Below are 14646 nucleotides of genomic sequence, written 5' to 3' on the forward strand. Positions count from 1 at the left end.
CTATCCAGTCTTCATTTTTTTTTCTCTCTGAAATGTAAAATATTTGTTTAGGGCAGTAATTGCTTAAGAAAAACAACAGGGGCACCTGGGTGGCTCAGTCAAGCATCTGACTTCAGCTCAGGTCATGATCTCGTGGTTCATGAGTTTGAGCCCTGCATTGAGTTCTGTGCTGACAGCTCAGAGCCTGGAGCCTGCTTTGGATGCTGTGTCTCCCTCTCTCTCTGCTCCTCCCCTGCTCATGCTCTGTCTCTCTCTTTCTCTCTCAAAAATAATAAATATTTTTTAATTATGAAAAATAGAAAAGAAAAACAGTGACATCAAAATCCAGCCTTCCTTATGGCTAGATCTGGACATGAGACCGTGTTAACTAATGGAATATAAATAAAATTGAAGGCAAAAATGTCCTAGAAAGTTCTTCTTAAGGGGGGCTAGTTTGGGGCACCTGGTTGGCTCAGTTGGTTAAACCCTGGACTCTTGATTTTGGCTCAGGTCATGATCTCACCGTTGTGTTCTCAGGGTCGTGAGATGGAGCCCCACTCAGGCTCTACTCTGACAGCATGGAGCTTGCTTGGGATTCTCTCTCTCTCTGTCTCCCTCTCTCTCTCTCCTCCCCCCTCAAAAATAAACATTTAAAAATTAAAAAAAATATATAAGGGACTAGTTTGATTGGCTTCATCTCTACAAATTTTGTTGTTTCTCCTTTTCCCTTCTTTCTAGGACAGATATATGATATCTGCCACAGGCAGGTGATCACAGAGATGAATCCTTGATTTCTTAAGATTTAGTATTATTCCCCACCACACATTAAATGAATAGTCATTAGTTCAAGATGAAATAAGGAATGATTACCTCAGTCTTCTCAATCTGAGATAGGGTAAAACTACCTTTATTGCTATTATGAACTTTTGAATATTTTGAATGGTTTTGATAAAATATATTTACTTATGAGACATTGTAATATAAACTCTGAAGTAATCCCAATGAATACAGTTACAAAGGAACAAGACAGGTATACCTATTTCATAAATCTATTCACAGAATTTTAGCTTTAAATATTCTCTTCTAGGCATTAACTACAAATGATGCATTTGTAGTGTGTTGTCCATGTTTGCCACAGTGGAATCCATGTACCCACCACACCTCTGAGAGTGAGGTGCATTGTTTGTTTTTCCCTCCAAGAGTCAATTATGCTAAATTATATTTTATTGCAAATGATGAGATAAAATTAAAAATTCATTTTATACTTGGTCTGAAATATAAGAGGTTCTGGAGATCATATCTCATCTGGGAACCATGATAATGTAGCTGATTATCAAACATTTCATTATGGCAATCATGTGATATGTGTAAACACTGCCTCTATTAACTCAGTAATCCACAAGATGGTGTCTGTGTTTACTTGTATACTGAAATGTCTTTCCCTAGACTCCACAACCAATTCAAGGACTCTTGCTTATCTTTCATACTTTAAATTTGTCCATGTATCCAAGAACAAGAGCCCTATCACTTCTGTAATTGTTTGGGGCTCTGACTATAACACCAAATTCATAACAATTTTGTTCCTATCATATATTTGTGTTTAAGTTTATGGTTTTAGAATACATCTCCCCTTATGACCTAATCTGGATATAAATTGTTTGTTGCTCTACATCTTTGGACCTTCAAATTACTTAGCTTGGGAAATTATAGTAGATTGACTTATTGGTCCTAAATTCTTCTCTACTCCATATATCCATGTCCTTTGACAGTTAACTTTGTTGTTCCTTTAGCTACTGACACAATGCACTTCCCAGCCCACTGACTTCCCAGCCCAAATGCCTCTGTCATTTGACTTGCTTTGGAAATAGAATATGGTCAGAAGGAATAATGTCAAGTTACAGCCCAGGCCTTGTTATAGTTGTGAAGTAAAAGCTAATTGATATGGTAATACCAGCTTCCCTTACATTTTTTTTTTCCTTCAGCTGTTAGGGCTTAAGACTTAACTTTTGATATAGCTAGCTCTTTAGAGAATGCATTTGCAGGAAAGCTTAAATTCACTTGGTAAGGTCTAAGAGAAGTTGAAACATGTGTGTGGTGCTTAGAAGTCAGGGCAAATCTTAATTAACCTGCAAAGATGTCTTTGATTCAAAATCCTTGGTTGCAAGCAACAGAAAAATACTTTGAATAAATTAAAAAGGAGGAGTGCATAGTAAATTATTAAATAGCATATAATCTGTGGAAAAACTTTAGAGCCTCATTCAAAAATTGACAAAAACATAGGTGGCTGGGCAACAAGGAATAGTCATTCTCACATCCCAGAAAAAGTAGTAATTATGATGCTATTGTAAACACCAGTGATATAGAACACTGTGTGGGATGGTAAAGGTCGACTCTGAAGAAATAACCCATTTATTCTTAATTTTTTAGTACTCCTTTGAGATTCGAATATCTAGAATAGATACTTACTTGTTTACTTTTAGTTCACATGCCTGCATCCAGTTTTAGTATACGTGCTGCCAAAATAAGCATTACATACACATGAATGCATTCTGATGTCAAGAAGTAAAGAGAAGGGCTGGTGTGTGTTAAGAGGTGGGGGAAGGGTGGATTTGAAGCCTTAAGCATCTGTGTTAGAAGTGGAAACCTAACTTCCGTCCCAAATAATACAAAAGTGGAAGGATATTCAAAGAACAAAGGATGTTCAAGTATGGGGTTTTAAACAATAATAACAGCAATATAATATCTCTACAATATTCCTGGGGTATCACATTTAAACAAAATATAAGAACGGGAGCAAGATATATGGTAATCAGGAAAAGAGATAGTGGCCACAGAGTCAAATAATGAAGTGTCAAATGAGGACTGTTCTGGAAACAATGAAATTCAGATGAACTAAAGAATATTTGGGGCTCTTAATTTTATAAACTTGTGGCCCTTCTACTTGAGAATCCCTCGGACAGGCGACTTCTGTGTTATGCATGTATCTTATCATTAGAGTGACTAAGTCATCCCCATAACCTGTGGACTCCCATATATTTTGCAGAGGATTATAAAGCTCTAGTAATCAGACTCCATGAACAATAACATTTGGTACTTAGCAGACAAGATGAGATCAGTTCCATTCCTTCATGAGACACTCATTTTTACTTTTTCCTCACTAAAAGATTCTTAGCATGGCAAATTGAGGTTGATAAAATAAATTTAACCTTGCTCATAGAATGTATAAATAAATGCACAGCTATTCTGTATGTAGGCTTCTGCAGTACCATTTTGATGTACTGACAATTTCTAATGAAATTAACAATTGTCTAAATTGAGACTTAATCTATTCTTTTTTTTTTTTAACTACTGATTAGGTGTCATATATTCTTATAACCAAAAACACCTCTCATTTCACAGAAGAGACTTCTGAAGCCAGTGGAACTTCAATGGTTTGACAATTATTAGACAGTAAATAAGGGGCAGATCTGAAATTAAAACCAAACTCTCCTTATTGCTTCTCCAAAGAAAAAGTTTCATTTTCAGATAGAGAGCATGTATTTTGTGTGCTGTTGTTCAAATTATTTCTACTAAGGGCTAAAAACTCAGCTCAAAAGGGGCCAGTAAAGTCATATAAATGAGTGAAGAGGAACAATGAAAATGTATAGGTGTGGACTGTGTGAATGGCAGTGCAAACTAGAGAGCTGATGCCGAATCAAAAGAGGCTGCCTCCTCTCAGCTCCTGCTGGCTATTGCCATTGGCAGTGCATGACCAAAGTGACCACATGTGGTTTTTTATTCCAAATATCTCTATTTTTAAAAGTTATATTTAGAATAAAAACTGAACAGAGCTGCCTGGGTGGCTTAGATGGTTAAGCATCCAACTCTTGATTTCTGCTCAGGTCATGATCTCAGGGTTGTGAAATCGAGCCTTGTGTCAAGCTCCGTGCTGAGCACCGAGTCTGCTTAAGATTTTCTCTCTTCCTCTCTCTCTGCCCCACTCCCAATTGCTCTCGCTCTCTCTCTCTCTCTCTCAAATAAAAAAGTAAAATAAAACTGAACAAGATGGAAGCCAGATAAGACCCATTTAGGAGATGAATTTGGTTTTCAGGCTACGAGTTTGTAATTAAAACTTATACCATCTATTATGCAATCATAGGAAATATCAATATTATTCACTGAATTTAAAAAGAAGAAATATTCAGCATCACTCTTCTCAGTATGAAAATCTACCAAAAAATTAAAAAATAAAATATATTTTTAAAAACTTCTAAATCATTTAGTATGAAAATTGATTTGTCACTGTTAAGCATATTCTTTTAAGGTCTAAAAACACTATGTGAAATCTTTACTTTAATATGAACAATGATAGAGATAATTAATCTTATAAATAATATAAGAAAATATAACTTGGAACAGGTGATCAATACACCCATATAACTTTGATAATCAATCCATTAAACTCATGCATAAAATGTAGACAAATCTCCATAGCTCTTGATATATTTGAGTACCTTGTTAATTTCTTCATTGATAATTCAGTGTCAATTAATCTACTAGTAGTTTCTCTAAGAATTAGTCATTGATTATTATGATACAATGATGCCACTGACATGTAATTATCCTTTAACTAGTAGATGTGGTTCTTCTTTCATATAAAATTTAACATTCAGTTGAAATGGCCATATAAAACCATTTCTTATTCTTGATTTAGCTGACTGATCTGCCAACAAAACCTAGTTTTCTTGAGTTTTTAAATCATATTTATAAAACAGTTTTATAATGATTTTATATATCAATATACAGTTTGTATTAAAACAATGTTTTTAGCCTCCTCCCCCAAAAGAAAACCTAAATTACATGGGTTCCACGAAAAATGGAATCTATGTTTTAAAAGTTTGGGAAGTGTTGCATCCTAAATTCCTCTAATAGAAGTTCATTTGGCAAAATAATGTGCTAAAATTCTGAAGTTTTCCCACAATGGATTCTATCTTATTTAACCTAATATTTTTCAAGTTTATTTGAGCAAGGAGTCACTTTTCTCCTTTATTTTGAGTAAAAATAATTTGAAGAAGGTTGCTACAGAAAGGAAACAAGTTGCCCAAGGCTACACAACTGATTAAAATCAGATTTAAAAATACTTACAGGTTTTTCTGATTCCTACAATATTTTTAAAAAGACATTTTAGGGCATATTATGTGGATATATTTTCCTCATTCTTGGTGAATATTAAAGAAAGATATCTTAATCACGCTAAAACTCCTCCTGTCAGAAGGATGCAAATTTCAAATATTTATCAATGAACTTATTTTAATTCATCAGGATGTTCATATGAGTGCTAAAGATGGAACTTCCATAAATTAGTATTTTCAAGGGAAATAAATTGTGGAATGGGTGACAAAAGAAAAGATGTCCTATAAATTTTCAAATGTATTCAGATTTGTGTAAAAAATTTAATAGTACAAAAATATTTTTTTAAGTGAAATTGCCTCTTCATTGCTTCCTCCACCCCAAGAGGAAGGTTTTGCAAATTGCCCAAAAGCACACAGATGGATGACAACAGACTCCAAAACTCTCTAAAAAGACTGCTTTATTTACGGTCACAACTGTCCCTCCAGCTCTAAGAAGGATGTAAAACAATTACAGGCTACCATTGCTCCAGCATATGGGGGAGAAATTTCTCTGCCCAGGCCTCCTACATAGCAGTGAGGAAACAAGAACTTTTCCAGCTTTCATCCAGCCCATGCTGCCTTTACTTTCATTTCATTTTTGGTTTGGTCATTCACTCATGGCACAGCAAAGAATTTTCTTTCCCATTATTAGAAAACACTGGTCCTTATTGGGCTCTGCCCCCAGCTCATAGCTATAAAAAAGCAGCAAGTCAGTGTTTTGTTCTTCTTTAGGCTTTGAAAGAGCAGCAAGCTTCTCATTTCTTGAAAGGCAGCACTGAGCCCTTTAAGGCTATATATACATCAAGACGCGGTGGGGTGCCTAGGTGGCTCAGTTGGTTGAGCATCTGACTCTTGATTTTGGGTCAGGTTATGATTTCACTGTTAGTGGATTCAAGCCCCGTCTCAGGCTGTGAGCTGGCACCATGGAACCTGCTTGGGATCCTCTCTCTCCTTTACTCTCTACCCCTTCCCTGTGTGTGCTGTCTCCCTCTATCAAAATAAAGAAATTAACTTTAAAAAAAGAAAAAAGAAAAACACCATAAGGATACCATCACAAACACATTCACAAGTTTTTTTTCCTATATCTTTTTGCAAACTTTGTATGGAAGTATTTTTATAGACAAAGATACAAAAGTTCACGAATTGTTAAGTGTGCTAATACATAAATCTTCCCAAACTAAAACACATGTAGGCAAACCAGCACAAAATCTGAGAATAGTATTTGCTTCGGAAAGGACCTCCTCCATGTCCAATGTAATTGCTATTAACTTTTCAAAAGTAACTATTATCATGATTTTGAACTCCATAAATTGTGCTTGTTTTAGAACCTAATTTAAATGTAAAAAAACAGTGTACTCTTTTCTGATTTATTTTACTCAATATTATGTTTCTGTTGCATACAATTGTAATTTGTTTGTTCTCATCTCTGCAAAAAATTTAACTTTATTAAAATGTGTCAAATTATTTATCCATTCCAGTGTTGATGGACATTTAGATTCAGCTAGGGTCTATTTTGAGTACCGTAACTATGAATATTCTATACATGTGTTGTGGTGAACATATAAATGCAGTTTGATGGGTCATAGCAAGAATGAAATTTCTGGGTCACCACAAATCTGGCGTACTGGTTAGTAGTTGTTCTGACCCATAATCCTATCAGCAGCCTACAGGAGTTCTGGTTCTGTACCTCTTCATAAAATTGGCAGACAAGTCAGAAGCACTAGGAGTAAGGAGTTTTGTGGTGTGGCTGTCCTGCAGGAGCAAGGGCATTTGTCGTAAAAATAAACATACATATCTGTCCCAGGAGTCACAAAAGTTAAAGGAGAATCTAGTGGAAGGTGGAGCATTTGCAGGCCAAGTCACTGTTTAAGATGTCACGGTGAATCAGCAGATCAGGGACATATGTAAGCTATGCAATGGCTATTGCTTTATATTCAACCCCACAGTCTCACTCAAGAAGCTCTTTTATGGCCCATCTTATCCAGAAACAAATATGAAAGTGAACTGTGGGAGATGGGTTTCAGCCTAGATAAGTTGACACATAATAGAGCTCTGAAATTTGGTAGGGTCACCCATTTTTATTTTAGCCATTCTGATGTGTAGAAGTTTTTCAAATTGTCATTAGCCCATTATCTACATTGTTTTGTCATTTTCATTTTTATTTTTACATATTTAGAGTCTTTAAATATTTGGATTTCTCATTCTCTTCTTTTAAAGCTGTATGTAGAGCCAACATCACTTTCTCATTCTATGTCCTGACTTTACATACTTTTAATGGTTTCTTTTGATTCACAGAAGTTTCCATTAAGTTCAATTTATTATTCTTTCTTTTATGTTTAGTAAATTTCTGTCCCACTTAAGACCCCCTCTTGCCTATTCAACACCACTTGTTGAAAAGATAATTCTTATCAGATTGACTTTTCCCTTGGTAATATGCATTTAAGGTTCCTCCATATCTTTTCATGGCTTGACAGCTCATTTCTTTCTAGCACTAAATAATATCCCACTGTCTAAATATAACATAGTTTATTCATTCATTCACCTACTGAAGGACATCTTAGTTGCTTCCAAATTTTTGGCAATTATAAATAAAGCTGCTATAGAAATCTGTGTGCAGGATTTTTTTGAGAAGACATTATACCAATTTTATTTCAATAAATGTGAAGATTGAAATGAAATGAGCAAATTCATAGAAAATGTAAACATTTCAGGGGCGCCTGGGTGGCTTAGTCGGTTAAGCGTCCGACTTTCGCTTAGGTCATGATCTCGCGGTTCGTGGGTTCGAGCCCCGCGTCGGGCTCTGTGCTGACTGCCAGCTCAGAGCCTGGAGCCTGTTTCAGTCTGTGACTCCCTCTCTCTCTGACCCTCCCCTGCTCACGCTGTCTCTCTCTCTCTCTACTAGAAATAAATAAAACATAAAAAAAAAATTAAAAAAAAAAAGAAAAAGAAAATGTAAACATTTCAAAACTCCTCAAAACACTTATTTTATTAGAGAATTGTATGCAGGTATTTGTATGTTTCCAATTCATTTTGGTATAATACCAATTAGCATGATTGATAAAACATATATTACTAATATGTTTAGTTTTGTAAGAAACTCTGTCTTCCAAAGTGGTTGTACCATCTTGCATTCCAACCAACAGTGGATAAAAGCTCCTGTTGTTTCATATCCTTGCCAGGCCACATCCTGTATGATTCCAACTATATGACATTGTGGAAAAGGCAAAACTACAAAGACAGTAGAAACATAAGTGGATTCCAAGAGCTAAGGAAGAGGAAAAAATGAATAAGCAAAGAAGATTTCTAGGACAGAGAAACTATTCTGTATGATACTACAGTGTGGATATATGTCATTATACATTTGTCCAAATACAAAGAAAATATACCACATCAAGAATGAAGCCTAAATTGTGGCCTCTTGGTGATACTGACCTGTCAGTGCAGGTGCATTGATTATAACAAAGGTATTCAGTGTGGTAGATAGTAGATAGTAAGCTAAGTTCCATGTGGGAGCAGTAGAAACATGAGAACTTTTTGTAATTTATGATCAATTTGTTGTGAAACTAAAACTGCTCTCAAAAATAAATTATATTAAAATAATAACTAGGACCATTTTTTGCCCATTGCATAGTAGCATCATCACAAATTATGTGACACAGGGGTCAGCTTCTGAACTCTCAATTCTCTTCTCTTAATTTACTTTATAACATTGCATCAATAGCCCACTGTTTTAATTATTATAGAATTATAATAAGTCTTGATATCTACTATGTAACTTTACACATGGTAGTTGCTGGAGGTAATTTCAAGATATTCTTTGTCAGATTATCAGTCACATTTATTCTCATTTGCTGAGAAATTTTTGTTTAGTTTTGGTTTGGATTTGTTTCATCTTTTAATAAATGATTGTTGAATTTACCAAATACTTTTCTACATATATGGAGATATTCAAATGATTTTTTTTCTGTTAATGTTGTAAGTCATGTTGACTGATGAAAATGAACCCTCCCTCACATTGCTGAATTGAATCATACTTCATTGTATTTCCATTCTTCTATATCCCTTTGATGTTTCATTTTCTATTATACCTCTAGCTTCCTGAGTTACATGCTTAAATCATTGTTTTCATACATTACTGGGTTTAATTCTCCAATATGTTGCTTAAGATTTTTGCATCTATATTTATGAAAGAGATTGCTCCAATTTAGTCTTCTTGTTTTATCTTTGCCAGATTTTGGCACTGGATTTTTTTAATGAAATTTTCTTCTCTTTTCTTTTCTTTTTAATTTTAATTTTATTTTATTCCAGTGTGTTTAACATACAATGTCATATTAGTCTCAGTTGTACAATATAGTGATTCAGATATGTCACCTGAAAATATCTTCTCCCACTCCATACATTGCCTTTCAGTTTTGTTGATTATTTTCTTTGCTGTGCTTTTTATTTTAATGAACTCACACTTTAATTTTTAAATATACAATTTTGTCAACTCAGAACATAACATGTGTGTTCTAAAACTTATGGCTCTTTGATGTCCACCAGTAGAGCTAATAAAATTAATAAAGATTAATATTATTTAGATACAAAGACATCTTTTTCTTGTCTTTCTTGCACTTAACATCTAATAATTATCATACATAGCTAATATATAGCAGATCTTTTAATCACTTATTTGTAATGATATATATATAATGTTATATATAATTATCATATTCTTATAAATAATCTAACCAAATAAGCATTAAATAACTTATATTTTATTGTTTAATTTAAATCATTTAAAAAATTAGACCTCCTTGAAACTTAAAAAAATATTAAAAGCAAAATAATGCACTTGATTGGTTACTGGTTCTCTTAATTAGTGTCACAGTTTATTTCTAATAATATGGAAGATATTTATTTGATGAAAGTTATTTAAGGAGTTTTTCTTTCCCAATACAGAAATGATAAAATTATTCTGCCTGTACTATACAGGGCTTGCCCCATAATGATTTTTTTAACATGTAGTATTGGCATAAAGTGAGCAAACATATTGTTAAAAGAAAAAAAAATCAAATTGCTAAAATGTGTGTGTAAATAATAATAATATCTGGGAGATATACATTTTTTTTTAAAGCCAGTGACTCCTGGTGAAAATAGAATGGGATAGGAGAAAGACTAAGACTTAGGGGGATTTTCTGATTTTCTCTCTTTATACTTGCATTGTTTAAGCTCTTTTTTTTCCTCTTATTTGTAGCATATAAATACAATGTTACCTGCATATAAAAACCATTACTAAGTTGAAAAGAAGACGTGAAGCATAGAGGGCAGTATACACAAACTCAAAGAAGTTCAAAATTATATTGTCTGTGTCAGGAAGTATGTCCTGGCAGCTTTAGATAATACATTTCAAAATAAAGTCCTGTTAGGAGATGGTGGGCTAGATGGGAACTCTTGGTGAGGTGCTTAGACTCTGTTTTGTAGGTGATGGAGAGCAATTTCTGGATTCTAGGTAAAGGAGAAGAAGTGACACAAACAAGTTTAAACTTCAAACTGAGTAAACTAGATAATTACTAGGAACTGTTTTAGAGGAGATGGTAAAATGGGGGTGGATAGGATGTTAAGAGTTGAAACAAGAGGTTACTGAAATAGTCCAAATGAGAAATGATTAGGACCAGACTATGACAATGAGTATAGGTAGAGTAGATGTGAACCTGTTGAGTTTTGATGACTATGTGTAACTAATATTGATATGTTAGTAGCTTGTTGGATACATGTGGGAAGTGCAAAGTGAAGTTCAAGATTACAAATAAAGATACAGCATTTTCCAGCCCATATGTAGTAATTACAGTCATCTGTAGAGTAAATAAAGTCCCTCTGGGAGAACATTAGAGAAAGAACAGTAAAACCAGGGCAGAATCTATAAAGTGCTAATTAATTGTGCTCAGTTGAGGAAATAAGGCCTCGCGAACTAGAACAGTGAGAGAGCAAAGAGGAAGAAATCAGAGAATGGAAGTGTCACAAAAACTAAGAATGGCTCAACAGACAGTATACATAACAACATTTCCAGGTATAACTGGAAAATTAATAAGCATGTAAAAACTCCTGTAAGGCAGTTAGAATTTTAGTTACATTACATATCCTGGCTTTACACTTTTGGGGGACTATAGATAGAAGGATTTAATTAACTATTTAAAACCTTGACATATACCTTAGTAAATTTCCACGAGAAACCTACATTTTAACAAAATCAGTGGATAAAGGGGAAATCAATTGTTAGATGACTATACACACTCCATTTGAACAAGTACATATGATATGATTGCTACATAAATATGTTAAGTAAGCACTTGGATTTTCTACCTAGTTTACCCTAAAGGTAAAATCTCCCAGAGGATGATGTTTTGAATTAACAAGACCAACTAATTAAATTTATTTAGGTCAACCTGCATGAGATAATTAGAATAATTAATTTAGATTTTGAAGTGCTCCAAAGGGAGTCAGTATTTGTATATTTTTGAAGAGAGTATAGTAAAAAGAAAGACAAGGAAAAATAGGAAGTAAGTTTGAATATTAGAAAACCGACCCAAAGTAATCTGTCATGACATTTTACGTATAAAAACTTGTTTTAGTAAGATTTATAAGTACTTACCAAAATTATTCAGAGCAGCTTTCCCCCCAAGTTCTGCTCTATCTTGAGATGATTATTATCTTGCCTCCTCCCTTCACTTATGTATACTTCCTACTACAACACTGAGAAATGTGGCTCCTGCTATCCACCATCTATTTACTTAATTGTTCAATCCCAATATATACATAGATTAGTATCAGAATTCCTAATGTATAGAATATAGTAATAGTGTATAGCTTCTTTGCCTTTAGTTTTATATATTCCACTAAATTTAAAAGTTATTTAGCCCGGCTTCCTTTTCTCATTCCTTTCATTATGAGGTGGTTTTACAAATTTATTATACAGTTCAATTGTTTTATCACATCAGCATTCCATCTTGGGATCCTCTGACATCCAATTTTTTTTTTTATTTATATAGATTCAAGTTCACTCTTTCTGTTGTAAAGTTCTATAGGTTTTGACAAATGCATGAAGTCATGTGTCAACCAGTAGAGTACAGAATGGTTTCATTGGCCTAAATAATCCCCCGTGCTTCATGTATTCAACCTTCTTATAGTCCAATAAAACCCTGGCAACCACTGATCTTTTTATCATCTCTATACTTTTGTCAATCCCAGTATGTCACATAATCGGAATCCTACAGTATGTAACCTTTTCATATTGGTTTCTTCCATATAACAATATGCATTTACAGTACCTGTCTTTTTGTGACTTCATAGTTTATTTCTTTTTATTGCTGAGTAATCCAATAATATGGATGTGCCACAGTTGGTTTATCCATTCACTTATTGAAGGACATTTAGTTACTTCCAGTATTTGATGATAATAAAGCTGCTATCAACTTTTGCATGGAAGTGTTCTGTGGATATGTTTTCTGTGTGTGTGTGTATGTGTGTGTGTGTATGTTTTCAAATCTGTTGGACTAAAATCTAAAAGAGCTATTGTTGGATTGTATGGGAAGACCATGTTTAGCTTTATAAGAAAGTGCCTGTCTTCGAAACAGATCTTACCAATTTGTGTTTGCACTAGCAATGAATGAGAGTTCCTGTTGCTATGCCTTTTCCTAACAACTGGTATTTTCAGGTTGTTGGGGGATTTTTTTGGTATCATTTTAATTGCACTTAATGACATCTCCATTTTGTTTAATTTGTAATTCTTTAATGGTAAATGATGTTAAACATCTTTTCATATACTTATTTGCCATTTGTGTATCTTCTTTGATGAGGTGTCTGTTCAGATCTTTTACCCATTTTTCATTTTTTTCCTTATTGATTTATTTTATTTCCTTGTTTAGATTTAAGGTTTTTTTGAGGGGTTATATTTTGGATGCAAGTCCTTTATCAGACACGTGCACAAAATATTTTCTCTATGGCTCTGGCTTGTCTTTTGATGCTCTCAACAGTGTCATTTAGAGGGTAGTTCTAATTTTAATAAAATCCAAGTTATCAATTTTCTTTTTTCATGGATCATGCTGTATCTAAAGACTTATCACCAAACTGAAAGTCACATAGACCTTTTTCTGTTTTCTTTTAGAAGTTTTATAGTATTGCATTTTATATTTGTAGCTATGATCCCTTTACAGATTACTAGAACAGTAATCTGTTCTAGTTTGTTTTCATTTTATTTTGTTTTGTTTTTTGCATATAGACTGGAGAGACAACTTCTAAATTCTTCATATATTGGAGATATGTAAAAAGTGTCCCAAAATACATTTTCAAGTAGAAGAGAAAGAGTGGGGGATAGTGGTTTCTGTATACATAGTTGGTAAGCTAAATATATATGTGAATATACAAGTGTAATATGCATTCATATATACAAAGTTTTGAATACTAATATATTCCTTCCTTCCTATATAATATTCCTATTATAATAGGTAATTAGGTAGATTATTTTCATTTTCTAAATACTATCTATTTTCTCTCAGTGTGAATATTTCTCACTTTATGTTTTTGCCTTTCTCAATGCTATCCTTTTTCTTGATAAATAGTAACTTAGGATATTGTTTGGGATATTGGAATATTCTCCATTATATTTGATTAGTTTCTAAATATGTCTCTGGTTTGTGTATCTCCTTTTGTATCTTGTACAAAATATCATGGCAGCAGAAACAGAATCATAGATATCATTGCTCTCATATATAATCGCCTTGAATAATAGTACAATGGTAAAAGTTAGACAGATGGTCCTATATGGATTATATATTCCTCTGTAAATGAAATAATGGTGATGTCAGCCTATTTACATGTACAGGAATATGATGGAATGTGTCCATCTCTCTTACTAGTATTGGAATGATTTTTAGAAGTTTCTACAAGTTAGAGTATTATTGACATCATGAACTTTATAAGGATCAAATTTATTTAAATTCATGTTTGAATTAGAAAAGGAAATACTGATTTTTTGTTTATAATTTTGAAAGTAATTATTTTATGGATTTTTAAATCAATTACTAAATTTGAATTTTATTTTTCAGAGAGGTTGAATATGCCTCTAACAGTTACTACAGACATCGAAACTGATTGAGTTTTATGGGCTCTTTTATGATATAAGTTCTAACCCTAATATTTTTGTTGTTGCTTTCTCTGAAAAAAGAAACACTGGTTTACTATGCTTTTTTTAAAGTATAATGTGTAGTTTAGAGTCAAAGTTTCAAGTGCAAGAATATTGAAGTTGAAAAGCATCATTTTAGGCATGTTACTTCAGATAACATTTCCCCTTTCCTGCATTATCTTTCTCAGTTAAGGCTACCTTACAATCTAAAAGGAAAGCTGAAGGTATACTTGACAATTTAATAATGCTAAGCACACACACATCTCCACATCAAGTTGATGCACACACATACATATATCCCTGTGGCATTTACAATGGTAAAATAATAGTAGTGATAAAAACTGATCACACTTTGAG

Source organism: Hyaena hyaena, unplaced genomic scaffold, assembly GCF_003009895.1.
Source record: "Hyaena hyaena isolate Hyena2069 unplaced genomic scaffold, ASM300989v1 scaffold_283, whole genome shotgun sequence".
In the NCBI taxonomy this organism is placed as follows: Eukaryota; Metazoa; Chordata; class Mammalia; order Carnivora; family Hyaenidae; genus Hyaena; species Hyaena hyaena.